Raw genomic sequence first — 12987 nt, forward strand, 5'->3', positions numbered from 1 at the left:
TGAGGACCTAAAGCCGGGGATTTAAGTGGAGAGAAAATGTTTTGAGAATGATGAGGGCAATGAATGTACAAATGCACTTTATACAATTGATGTGTGTATGGATTGTGATAAGAGTTGTATGAGCCCCTAATAAAATGATTAAAAAAAAAAAATAAGACACATGGAACGATGCTAGTGCCCAGAACTGGAGAAGCCACATGGACCTACTGTCATGCAACCAGAGCTCTGAAGCCAGAGAAGCCACACAGAGACCCCTGCCAGCTCTGAGAAGCTTACAACACCACTGGATCCAAAGACTTTTTACCCACTGGCCTGTGATCGTCCTGCACTTGGCATCATTGCTTGTGTTTCGTGAGTCTGAAGAGGACTTTATAGCTTGTGTGGTAGCTATATAATCATTTGTCAATTTCAGGATTAAGAGTGTAGGGGTAGAGTCTAGCTTGTCAATCAGATCATAGCCAATGAGGTCTCTCTGTGGGCATGTCCTTCTCATGAGAATTCTGGGAAATCTGGTACTTCCACCTTGGAGGCGGGAGACACTTCTCTCTCTGCTGACTCCCTGGATGACATTGCAGCTGACAAGACACGTGGAACTACTCTAGTGCCCTGAGTTGGAGAAGCTACATGGACCTACCCTGATGCAACCAGACCTCTGAAGCCAGAGAAGCCACATAGAGACCCCTGCCAGCGCTGAGATGCTTACACCACCACTGGATCCATAAGATGTTCTACCCACTGGCCTGTGATTGTCCTGCATTCGATTCGGTATCATAGCATGTGTTTGGTGAGTCTGAAGAGGACTTTATAGATTGATATGGAAATATGGGCTTGTATCAGACTTATGTGCTTGGACTGGACTGGCTTGGGATGCTTTCTCAATGTTCAATTCCTCTTGCATATAAAGCTCTTTCTTATATAAAAAATGAAATTGTGATAGAAGGAAATGGGTGTTAGTCTTCTCCCTTCTTTTAAATAAAAGCAATCGCTGCCCTTCAGTCTATTCCAACTCATGGCGACCCCATACGGTAGAGAAGAATTGCTCCTTAGGGTTTTCAAGACTGTAAATCTTTACGGGAACACACTGCTTCATCTTTCTCCCAAGAAACGGCTGGTGGGTTTGAACCACTGACCCTGAGGTTAGCATCCAAGTGTTAACCTGTTGTGCCACCAGGCCTCCTCCTTAGCAGGGTTTCATTATACCAGTTGAAACAGAAACATACAGTTTTTTTAAATGTCCAGCCACCTAATATTCTCATTCTCTCTTTCTCCTTAAAGGAGCGTTTTATTATATGTATTATATTTCTTTATTATATTATATATTAAACCTTATTTTTATATTATCTTATATTCTTGAAATTCTAAAAATGTAATACATTTTATTCTGTTATATAATAATGAAGTATTGTACAATATAATGTTTTATTATATTCTTGCTATAGTTGATAAAATATTCAACAATTTTATTATATTTTAAAATTTTATGACATTTATCTTAAAGTCCACAATTCTTTTTATTCTACTCTATTTTCTTTCTTTTACATTGGTCTCGAGAAAAATTAAACTGAATTGTTTATACAAAAGTAGCATCTATTTTATAATCTTAGTTTTATAAGATATGGATAGCTCTCTATAAATATAAACTTTATACAACCCGTGTATGTGTGGGTGTGCACACGCGCATGGATGTCTGTTAACTGTCGTTTTGTCTGAGTGGTGTGATTTTCTTGTTTTCATGTTTGAACTGCATCTTTAAGACAAGTTTGTTATCTCTTCAAAAGACAATAGCTGGTTGTATTATTAACTGCTGATACCAGAGGAACTATGCTAAGATGGGAAAAGAAAGGGGGGGGGGCGGTCAGATGGACAGACAGTGGGGTGGAGAGGAAGGAGAAGGGCGAGGCATGAGAGATAAGAGATGGAAAAAAAGATACGTGAGAAGGGAGGTGAGGCGAGAAAAGGCAGAGGAAGCGGGAAGAGGAGGAATATCCGGAAGGGAAGGAGGGAGGAGCCCCAGCAGGGCCGAGGATGCGGGAAGGGGACTGGGGCCCCACAGGATGCACAGCTGAGCAAATGGCCTGGCCGCACGCTGACCTACTTTTCTGTGCAGATCGCTTGCAGCCTAAGCTACTGTTGAGACAAACCGGTGCCTCCACAGACGCGAGTTCAGACTCCAAAGGGAGCCGCTGGGCTCCCTGCCACCTCTGCCTCCTGCTCCCGCCAAGAGCTGTCTGCTGAATCCAATTCAGCTTCCTTGGAGAAGGGGGAAATCCCTTTGCAGACTCTGGGCCAGCCAAGCTTCTTGGGAAAGGAACAGCTGGTTCCTCCATTAAACCTGAGCTGCCCCAAGGGGCCTCTGGCTGGAGACTGGGCTCCCTCCGCCTGGCAGCCCTGGGGAGCAGCATGTGCAGACAGCTCTGGCCTTGGCCTCCCCGTTGATCTGACTGACCCCTCCAGTTCCATAGAGGAACTCTTGTGGTTATGTCTCTATGTCTCTCTATGTCTCTCTCTCTCTCTCTCTCACACACACACACACACACACACACACACACACACACACACACTCATACACTCCCCTCTTACTTGGCCCAGTCAATTTCTGCAGCTGCACCTGTGACAAACTGGAATGCTCCCTGCACCTGTTGGCAACACAGGTTTAAGATATCATCTCAGCTCTGTCACCTCCCAGCCCACCCCTTGGGCATGTCACCTGCTGTGTGGAACCTAGTGCTTCCTGTTTTTTGACAATGGCGGAAAGCCCACATCCAAGTTGGTTGATCCACTCATGAGGAAGCAGCCAGGTGGGACCATCAGAGATGGGCTCCTGGCACTGCCCAATTCCCCTTTAGCCAAAGCTGATCATGAAGGATATAGCGCATCAACCGCTATGCCAAGGAGACCTGGTGGCGCACTGGTTGAAGCTCTCCACTGCAGTGGTTAGAACCCACCAGCCACCTCATGGGAGAAAGATGAGGCTGCCTGCTTCCATACAGATGGACAGTCTTGGAAACCCTGTGGGCAGGTTTACTCTATCCCTCAGGGTTTGCTATGAGTCCGGATTGATGCAACAACAATGGCTTTGGGCTTCCACAGGTAAGCTTCAAAGCCAGGAGCCCCGGTGGCACAGGGGTTAATGCACTGGGCTGCTAACTGAAAGGTCATCAGGGAAAACTTACCTGTGGCTCCACAGGAGAAAGACCAAAGACGGGTGATCTGCGTCCTTAATGATGACAGGCTTGGAAACCCTACTGGGCAGTTCTACTCTGTCCTGTCATGTAGCTGTGCGTTGGAATCCACGCAACAGCATTCCATTTCTTCGGTTACTTATGCCAGAAAGACGTGCCGACTAAGTACTTGCAATGGTCAGGAACAGGAGACAGCAGTAAGAGTAACAACCAGCTGGTTGGTAATCATACAGGCCTGTTCATTCTACCTCCTGAGAGCCTGCAAATCCAGTCCTTCAAGGCCTTCCATTCACGCCTTCATCACCTCTCTCCTGAAAGACGGCAACAGCTCTTTAGATGCCTCTTGGACTTACTCCTCCAACTCACCTCCACACTGTGCTCAGGTGATCCTTCCAAGAGGCATATCTGTTTGCGTCAGAGACTTAAAACTCTTCAATAGAGCACAGATGACCCTCAAACAAAGACAAACACCTGGGGGAGGGGGGCGATGGGGCAAGGAGGAAGAGATTTCAGGCGTAGAGAATGAAGGTTGGGGGAGTGAGCACTAAAACTGAAGGTGATTACACAACTCATTTTAAAGCTATTTAATTATGAGGGGATGTGGTAGTTACATAATCTGTTGTCAATTTGAGACTTATGGGTGAAGGGGTGGAGTTTAGCCTGTCAATCAGGTCCCAGCTTGATTAACTCATTTGGAGGCACTAAGGAGATAAATAGCTCATTCGAGGTGGGGCACACACTCACTCCCTGGGAGACATTGCAGCTGACAAGACACATGGAGCTACACCAGCGCCCTGGAGCTGGAGGAGCCATGTGGAGACCCCTGCCAGCCCTGAGATACCCCTACCACCACTGGATCCACAAGACTTTCCACCCACTGGCCTGTGATCTTCCTGCATTCGGCATCATTGCATATGTTGCGTGAGTCTGAAGAAGAATTTACAGATTGGTATCAGACATATGGGCTAATACCGGACTTATGGACTTGATCTGGACTGGGCTGCCATGTTTTCTCAATATTCCATTGCTCTTATATATAAAACTCTTTCTTATACATATGAGTGTCTCTCTGGATGTGTTTCTCTGGCCAACCCAGACTAACACAGGAAGAAAAAAAGAAAATGTTCTGAAACTGATTGGGTAATGATTATACAATTGTTCTTGATATGATTGAACCAGTGAATTGTGTGATGTATGGATTAAGTGCCATTAAAACTGTTAAAAATAATAAAAGAAACCCCAAACCCCCAAAAAAACCCAGACACCTCATTATGATAAACAAGGTCTTGCACTGCCACCAAAGTGCTTTCCTTGGGCTCCACAAAACGCTTCGACTTTGGCTCCTGAGAACTCCTGGCTTTGTCAAGCCCTAACCCATCGGAGCCATTTGAACAGAACAAGGGAATATGACATCTTTTAAAATCAGGGTGGGTATGGCCAGGGTTGCATCCCTTCATCATATTTATTCAATCTGTATGCTGAAGGAATAATCTGAGAAGCTGAGCTCTATGAAGAGGAATGCTGCTGCATCAGGAGTGGAGGAAGACTCATCAACAATCTAGGATAGGCGAAGGACACTAACTTGCTAGCTGAAAGCAAAGAGGACTTGATACACTTATTGGGGAACATCGAAGACTTCAGCCTTCAGTATGGACTCCATCTCCACACAAAGAAAACAAAAATCCTCTAAACTAGACCAATAAGCAACATCATGATAGACAAAGAAAAGGTTGAAGCTGCCAACACCCATGCAAGCAGAAATCAAGAAATCAAACAACAAATTACTTTGGGGGGCAGGGGGTGCTGCAAAAGATCTCTTTAAAACAAATGTCACTTTGAGGGCTAAGGTATGGCAGACACAAGCCCTGGTGTTTTTTTATTGCCTCATAGGCATGCAAAAGTTGGACAAGGAACTAAGAATACTAAAGAATGATGCTTTTGAGCAAAATGGGCACAAGGCCACCCTTGTAGAGCATCTGGGCTGTTAACTGGGAGGCCAGACAACCCGCAGAGAGTCTGACAGGTGCCCAGGAGCCACACGCCATCGGCTCCAGGGCAGCGTTTTGAGGAGTAAGTATTTAGAAACACACTAGGCCGGAGGACACCTCACACCAGCGGGAATCAAATGGTCAAGGGAAAGGAAAGGAGTGGTGTGTAGCGTGAGGCTGACCTGAATATCTGTGATGAGGTGCCCCCAGACAGGTAGACAGCCGTGTCAGAGGGAGGAAGGATATGATGGGAAGAACAATGCAGGAGATGGGAAACGGAGCAAACACGTCTGGGGGAACCAAATGGCATATCTGTTGGTAGAAAAAGAGGGGGGACTGACTTCCAGGTCTGTGGAAGAATGAAAATGCTTTGGGGTACACTTAATGGGTAGGGTAGTGGCTTCAGGGGCAAACACTGGATGGACCACATTAACTCAGGCATCTGAATGCACCCTGGGGACCCAGGCTGGGTGTGGTGGTGCACTGGGACACGGGATCCTGGCTCTCTAAGGCACACAGTGTGCCACAGAGGCTGCACCGATGAGATCCCACATGGGAATTCCACTGGATGATTTGGACTATACCTCAGACGAACCTAGAACTTGAGAGGTTAAACCAGAATATAAGAGGTGTCTCAGGAAGCCTAAGATTTTGGAGAGCTGTTGGTAGGCGGGCAAATAAGGCCTTGCTACATCAATGCCCTATATGTTGTATTAAGATACGTATTATTCTGACAAACCTGTGACGATCATTCTGATGTGTTTGGTTTTTGTTTGTTCCTGTCAGGGTATATCTCAGAGGTGCTGTGGGGTGGGGGATTACCCTCTTGATAGAATTTGTAAAATAAAATGTTCTGGTTTCCAGTAAATGAAACCCAGGATGGATGAACCTATAAGGATAGCAAGTAGAACAAGGATACCAGGAAGGGGGTACAGGGGAGGGGGGGTGATAAAAAGGAGATGATGTCAAGGTACCCAGGAAGAAATAAGATGTTTGGGAAATGATTATTGAAGCAATGGTAAAATTCTGCTTGACAAGATTGAACGATGCAATGACATGACATTTGGGTTAATTCCCAAGTACGAATAAATTGAAAGACCAAAACAAACAAACAAACCCAGATCCAGGAATGGGTTTTGGGCTCACACTAAATCCCAGCTCCAACTTAAGAACAATTCGTTCTTGCATCATGACCCTGCTTAATAGTAGCCTCCAGGAAGGGAACACGGAGGAGACGGGTGCTATAGCACAATGTGGTGAAGAAAGCTGATGGTGCCCGGCTATCAGATAAAATAGCATCTGGGGTCTTAAAGGCTTGTTCTGAACAAGCAGCCGAGTAAGTGAGATGTCAACTAAGTCCACATAGAAGAAGCACACCATCATCAGCCACCGAAGAATTGTGAGGCATCTAATCCAAAGTTGAAGGGAGGGGTCAGTATCAGAGCATAAAGTCTGAGAATCTGGTTTGCAGAAGACCATGGATGACAGTGGGAGTCCAAGATTCATTGGTGGGACGATAGGAAAGGACGATCCGGTGAACTCCCTCCATCCACAAGTGAGGGATAGGAGGAAAATGGCCACATGAGTGAGTTGAGTGCAGAAGGTCAAAGGCATAAACCTGACTTGACCAGTTAAAACTTGTCAGCAGATTCCCCCTAAAATGCATGCCGGACCTGCTCGGATTCCCAAACTCCTATCTATTTGGGGGTTGTATTGTTTAGGTTTATTTTATTGTACATATTAGGGGGTATCTCAAGAGTGTTATGTCTCCTTTATGTTATGTACACCTAATATGTTATGTACATATTAGGGGGTGTCTCAAGGTGTGTGGGGGTCACCTTCTTGAACTTGTATGTTTTTTTCTACTTTTGGGGGGTATGAAAACCAGGACTGATTAACCTATAGAGGCAGTTAGTGCAATAAGGGTTTTGGGGAAGGGAGCACAGAGGTTGTGGTGGGGTGAAGGTAGGGAATATGCCAAGGGGTCCATATGGAAAAGGAATGTTTGGAAACTGAAAGTGGTAGCAAATGTGCAATTCTGCTGGACATGATTGCACTATGGAATTATTTGATCTCTAAAGTGATGCTTTTGAATGATGGTATTGGTGAATAATACAGAATATACCATGGGCTGTCAGAAAAAAAAAAAGAACCAAAAAAGTACAGCCAGACTGCTCCTTAAAAGCAAGGTTGGCAAGGCTTCATCTCACGACTTTAGACACTTTATCTGGAGGGACCAGTCTCTGGAAAAGGACATCATGCTTGGTAAAGCAGAGGGTCTAAGAGCAAGTGGAAGACCCTCAACAAGATGACTGAACAGGGACTGGAGCAATGGGCTCAAACATCGGAAGGCACAGACTGGGCAGTGTTTCCCTCTGTTGCCCACAGGGTTGCTTTGAGTCAGAACTGACCCAATGACATCTAACAACCATCCTTGGCAATATATGAAAATTGCTTCCTCTGTTTAGAAAGTCCTTCACTGCTTTCCTATGTGGTAAAACTCTTCCTCCTGCTTCAAGACCAAGTTCAAGTGTCCCCTATTCAGAGACAGGCAGAATTTACCATTTTTTTCTTCTAGTTCTCGTGACACCCCTTCGCCATCTCTACTATACATCTTACAGGGTTATACTTACTCCATAAGCCACGTCTCAGTCTGTTCCCTCCTTTAATTGCACAGCCTCAAACAGAGTAGTAGGTCTCCGTAAGTGACCAAGAAGGATCAATGGCATACGTTTGAGTTAGAGATGGAGAAAAGAGGTCGTCTTCTGTTTGTTTTTTTCCCACACAGGACATGGGTAGCAGGTTTGAAATGAGCTTCTTTACATTTCTGAGCATATATAAGATGTAAGTTTGGAACCACCCACGGCCTCCCTACCACTGCAAGGAGAACACTGCCCGGGAATGGAGCCAAAAATCAAGTAAGGCAGAACATGGAGACAGAGGAGGGGGACGGAGTTCTTATGATGACACTCAAACCCCTGGATGCAGCAGCTCTTAAAGGCAGACACAACCTTCAGACTCTCTGCTTAAGTGAGCCATTCCCTCTTTTTGCCTCAGCCATTTTAAATTTGCATATATATATATATATATTGGCCAGTGCCTGGAAAGCATCAGAATGTCACTAGGGCGTTTTGGATTAAGAAGACTTCTTGAGTCAAAGTTTAAAAATCCATGTCATACATCAAAACTGAAGGATGTAATTATCACCTGAAAGAGCTAGAATGGGCCTAATGCTGGCCAGCCTTGCCTGTACTCTAACTGGACAAAGATGGATGGAGGGCATACATCATGCCGAGACTCTCATTACCTGACCCAGACTGCGTCCACTGGAAGGAGTGTTGGTCAGTCACGGATGCCCGGGGCAAAGGAGGGTCATGGAGGAAGGGTTGACCGTGTGCATCCAAGTACTGCCTCACAGGTGTCAGAGTTCCCTGGCAGGATGATCGATCTAGTACAAGGGCTCTGGACCTGAGCTCCTGTGACTGGGCTTGCTAGAGTCTTCTGAACTCTTTATGCAATAGTACAGCTTTCCGAGGAGGTCCATTATTTCCATCCTGTTCCCAAAGGAGCCCATTACCCACTAGGTTAAGAATAATTAATGAAGCAAGGGCAAGGGGTTTGGGCATCCTCCTTAAGGATCTCTTCTTTAAATCACTCGATTTTATTTTCATTGCAAAGCAATGGGGGAAAGGTGGGATGCGGACATGTGTGCAGTCCCAGGACAACAGAACCCTAACAGGTATTCCAGACACTTTCAAATGTTACCTCATTTCATCACCATCAACCCGTGAGGGAGCAAGTATCTGTTTTTATTGATGTATAGAGGACATGTTACGTTATCAGGGTGATAAAGCTGCCTGGCTTCCTAAATCATGTCTTTTCCATGAGGCCAACAACTACCCCAAAGCCACACCAAGTTGTAGTCATCACACACCGGACTTTGTGGTTATTTTGTTATGATGCTACTTCCTTCATCTTCCCTCCTTGTGCCTTTGCCTCTTCCCACAGTGGCCTGGACACTGCCATAGACAGAGAGAGTGACTTAGGGGTGGAAATGTGGTCCCAGACAGGCCCATCAGTACTCTGGAGGCAGCGTGGAAGGTCCTTGCCTCTTGGGTCTTGGAGAAATCTAATCTTCAGGAAGAGAGAATAAAGTTGCTCAGGAACAAGAAGAGATGAGAAGCAGACAACAGGAGCTCCATCCAGTGGGACCGGGCCTCTGTTTCTGGTTCTATAAGTTCTTCTGGTCTTTCTGTGAACTTCCTCCTCATAATCTGGTCACAGAGGGTCAACCAGTGGGTGGGAGTATAATAACAACCTAATAACTACCTTTCATTGCACTTACCCTTCACATCAAAACTCTAAGGTGAAGGTCATTATCTTTATCAATATGCTGGCCAAAAGGAACAAGGTGACTACGCAAACTACCTGAGTTACACAGAAGGTCAGTGGCAGAGTTGGCTATCTGACTCCAACTCAATCACCGTGCTGTACTGACCTCCATTTGCGGTGGCTGTTAGGTGCCATCCAGTCAGTTCCAACCCATAGCCACCCTAGGCAGCACGGATTGAAACAACGCCCAGTCCTGAGCCAGCCTCACAACTGTTCCTATGCCTGAGCCCATTGGGGCAGCCACTGTGTCAATCCATAGCCTTAAAGGCCTTCCTCTCTCTCCCTGCCCCTCTACTCCACATGCCCCAAGCATGATGTCCTTCTCCAGGGATTGGTCTCTTCTACAACATGTCTAAAGTATGTAAGACAAAGTCTCGCCATCCTTGCACTCTGAACATACTTCTCCCAAGACAGATGGGTTTGTCCTTTTATCAGTCCATGGGACTTTCTGTATTCTTCTCCAGCACCACAATTCAAATACAAAAATTCTTCTTCGGTCTTTCTCATTGAATAGCCTCCATACACGATGAAAATGTGTATCGATACTTGAATCAATAAGAGCACCGTGATGCTGTTACAGAGTAGAGAGGGATCTGGACGTGCTTTTGATACCTTCAGTGCGCTGTGCTTTCCCAGCTTGCCAAAAGAACCAACTCTATCATTCACTTTCAGCTATTAACAAACAATTTCCCAAATCCCAGAGGCTTACAATCAAAAGTTTATCCTGTCGATCAACTGCAACTCTGTCCCCCTCTGCTCCACATGTCTCTCATTCCGGGGCTCAGGCTGAAGAAGAGTCTCGTTGGTCTCATGGCAGAAGGCGGGAAGGCAAGAGGCCAAGGCCAACAAGGCAGTCTCCTTGAAAGCTTCTGCTCAAACGGTGACTAAATCATGTCCATTCCCATCCTGTTGGCCAAAGCAAGCCACCTGACCAAACCTGACAGTGTATTTCACCTCCTGGAATAATTCCCGGACTCAATGCATTCCACACACTGGAAGAACTACAGGAAGTCGTATAATTAAGGATATAGACAAGAGGGAGAAGATCGTTGCGAACAAGTACACAGAGGAGCAAAGCCAGGAATGCGCAAGTGCTGGAGCAATGGAACTTCAGGCACATCTACCTTACATCCCAGGGAGCCCTCGAGCTCAAGATGTCCGAGAACAAGATGCTCCCGGACACCAGACTGACCAAAGACCGAGTCTCAGCTGCAGACCAGCCAGGCTTCTGAGTTAAAAACAGAAAATTGCCCTGAGCGCCAGAGCTTTCAAAATCTGGACTCAAATAAGAACCTAATGGAAAGCCAGCGTATAATGGCAGGAGGCTGCCTGGCAAATGTATCTGAAGAACAACCATTGTCTCAGAGCACTAGGTTATGAGTAATTTCCCTTCTGTTTTCTATTGCATTATTAGGCTACTTTCTCAATTATAAAAATAAACATATTTTTTTAAAGATGTGCCCTTCCTACAGACTAGGAAGGACTGGGTCCACGCACCGGCTGCTTTTCCAATGCCAAACCACACCAGGCGGAGGCAGGTTTATCTGTTGAATGACGCACCGAGGGTGTGTGATTTCCAGCCCGTGGGGAAATGGACTTTCCACCTACCGTAATCAACTGCAAATGGGAAGGCAGTGATTGGGGTCATCGTGGCCCGGGGGGGGCTCAATTAGTGGGCTGGCTCAACGGTGGACAAATTAGACCTCACTTCGAAAACTCAGAGTAGAAGTTTCCCGCAGGCAGATCCCATCTGTGGTTGGAAAAAGGGAAAGGCCATTATGAGTTCAGTAGGAGCTTGGAGATCCCGAATCCCTTTCTGGCCCAAGAAGGGAGATGAGGCAAGATGGGCCTACAACTGACTTTTAATCAGCCCCGTGGTTTTGTAAAAATAAAAAAATGAAAAAAGATGAGTGAGTGCAATTGGATGCAATATTTGTAGGGACTTAGCCATGAACTTTGAGTTAGGCAGACCTGGATCCCTGGACCCTTGGCAACTCTCAAACTCTGGGTAAATAATTAAATTTCTCTGTGCCTCCATTTTTCTCCTTAGGGATAAGGGTGGGTACGGGGAGAAAGATCATAAACGTATCTCGCTCGCCCAAGTTGTGTTGTGAGATCAACATTAGATGAACATACAGTAGGCAAATGACAACTTTGGGTCATAAATATTCATGTAGGGAAAAATAATTGATCTATGTGGATTTGTAGCTTTCTCCATTAAAGAAAATCTGGGTCATTGGGTCCCCATTTCCTCCTTCTTCTCCCCTTTCCTACGCTCTCCCTTTTTGGGTCTGATGAGGCAATCCTGGCTAGTTGCTTGGGGGAGAATTGGGAATGAAGATTCCTGATGCCAAGGCTGCTGAGAACAAAAACAAACAAGAAACAATTGGGACAGAAAAAGAGACGCAGAGGGGATTCAATATAAAAGAAGCGGGAGTGCAGAGTTGAGGATGTTTGTGAAAGCCTGCTTGGGGGGGAGGGGGAATGTGGAGGATAAGAAACGAGATGAGAAGTTTGTAAACATCTACACAGGGTAAGAGGTGATGGCTGAGAAAAACTGGGGCAAGGGATTAGACTCAAGCTCTATTGCTGTCTAAATCTTATCTCCAAAGTTCAGCAGCTTGAAGCAAGAGACATGGATTAATTCACTGCTTCTGTGGGGTTGCTTATGCTGAGTGCGATGGTTGTGGTTGTTTTGAGGCACCATCAAGTCAACTCTATCCATTGCAACCCGATGCACAACAGAACAAGACACGGCTAGTCCCGCGCCATCCTCTCTTGTCCCTGTGCCTGAGCCCATTATTGCAGCCACTGTGTCCGTCCATCTCCTTGAGGGCCTACTTTTACCCCTCTACTGTACCAAACATCATGTCCTTCTCCAGGGACTGGACGCATGGGGAAGGCTTTAGTAGGAGGGCGAGAGTTAAAGGCAACAGAGCTGAATGCTGTTATATAAATGGAGCCCCGGTGGCATAGCAGTTATGAGCTGGGCTGCTAGCCGCAAGGTCTGAAGTTCGAAACTACCAAGCTGCTGTGTGGGAAAATGACTCCACTTTCTACTCCCATAAAGCAGTGGTTCTCAACCTGTGGGTCGCAACCCTTTTCGCATGGGTCACCTGGTTCAGAACAGTAGCAAAATGACAGTGATGAAGTAGCAATGAAAATAACTTATGGTTGGGGGGTCACCACAACATGAGGAACTGTATTAAAGGGTCGCAGCATTAGGAAGGTTGAGAACCACTGCAAAGAGTTATAGTCTCAGAAACCCACAGGGGCAGTTCTACACTGTCCCATAGGGTCACTATGAGTCAGCATTGACTCAGTGACACAATTGTTTCCTTTGTTTGTTTTTGTTTTTAACAGTAACTTTCTCCAAGTGGGCTTTCTACACCAGTACACAGTTACAGTCTCAGGAACCAACAGGG

Source organism: Echinops telfairi, unplaced genomic scaffold (genome assembly GCF_000313985.2).
Source record: "Echinops telfairi isolate 266 unplaced genomic scaffold, ASM31398v2 ScPeMD7_2291;HRSCAF=2852, whole genome shotgun sequence".
NCBI classification, from domain to species: Eukaryota; Metazoa; Chordata; class Mammalia; order Afrosoricida; family Tenrecidae; genus Echinops; species Echinops telfairi.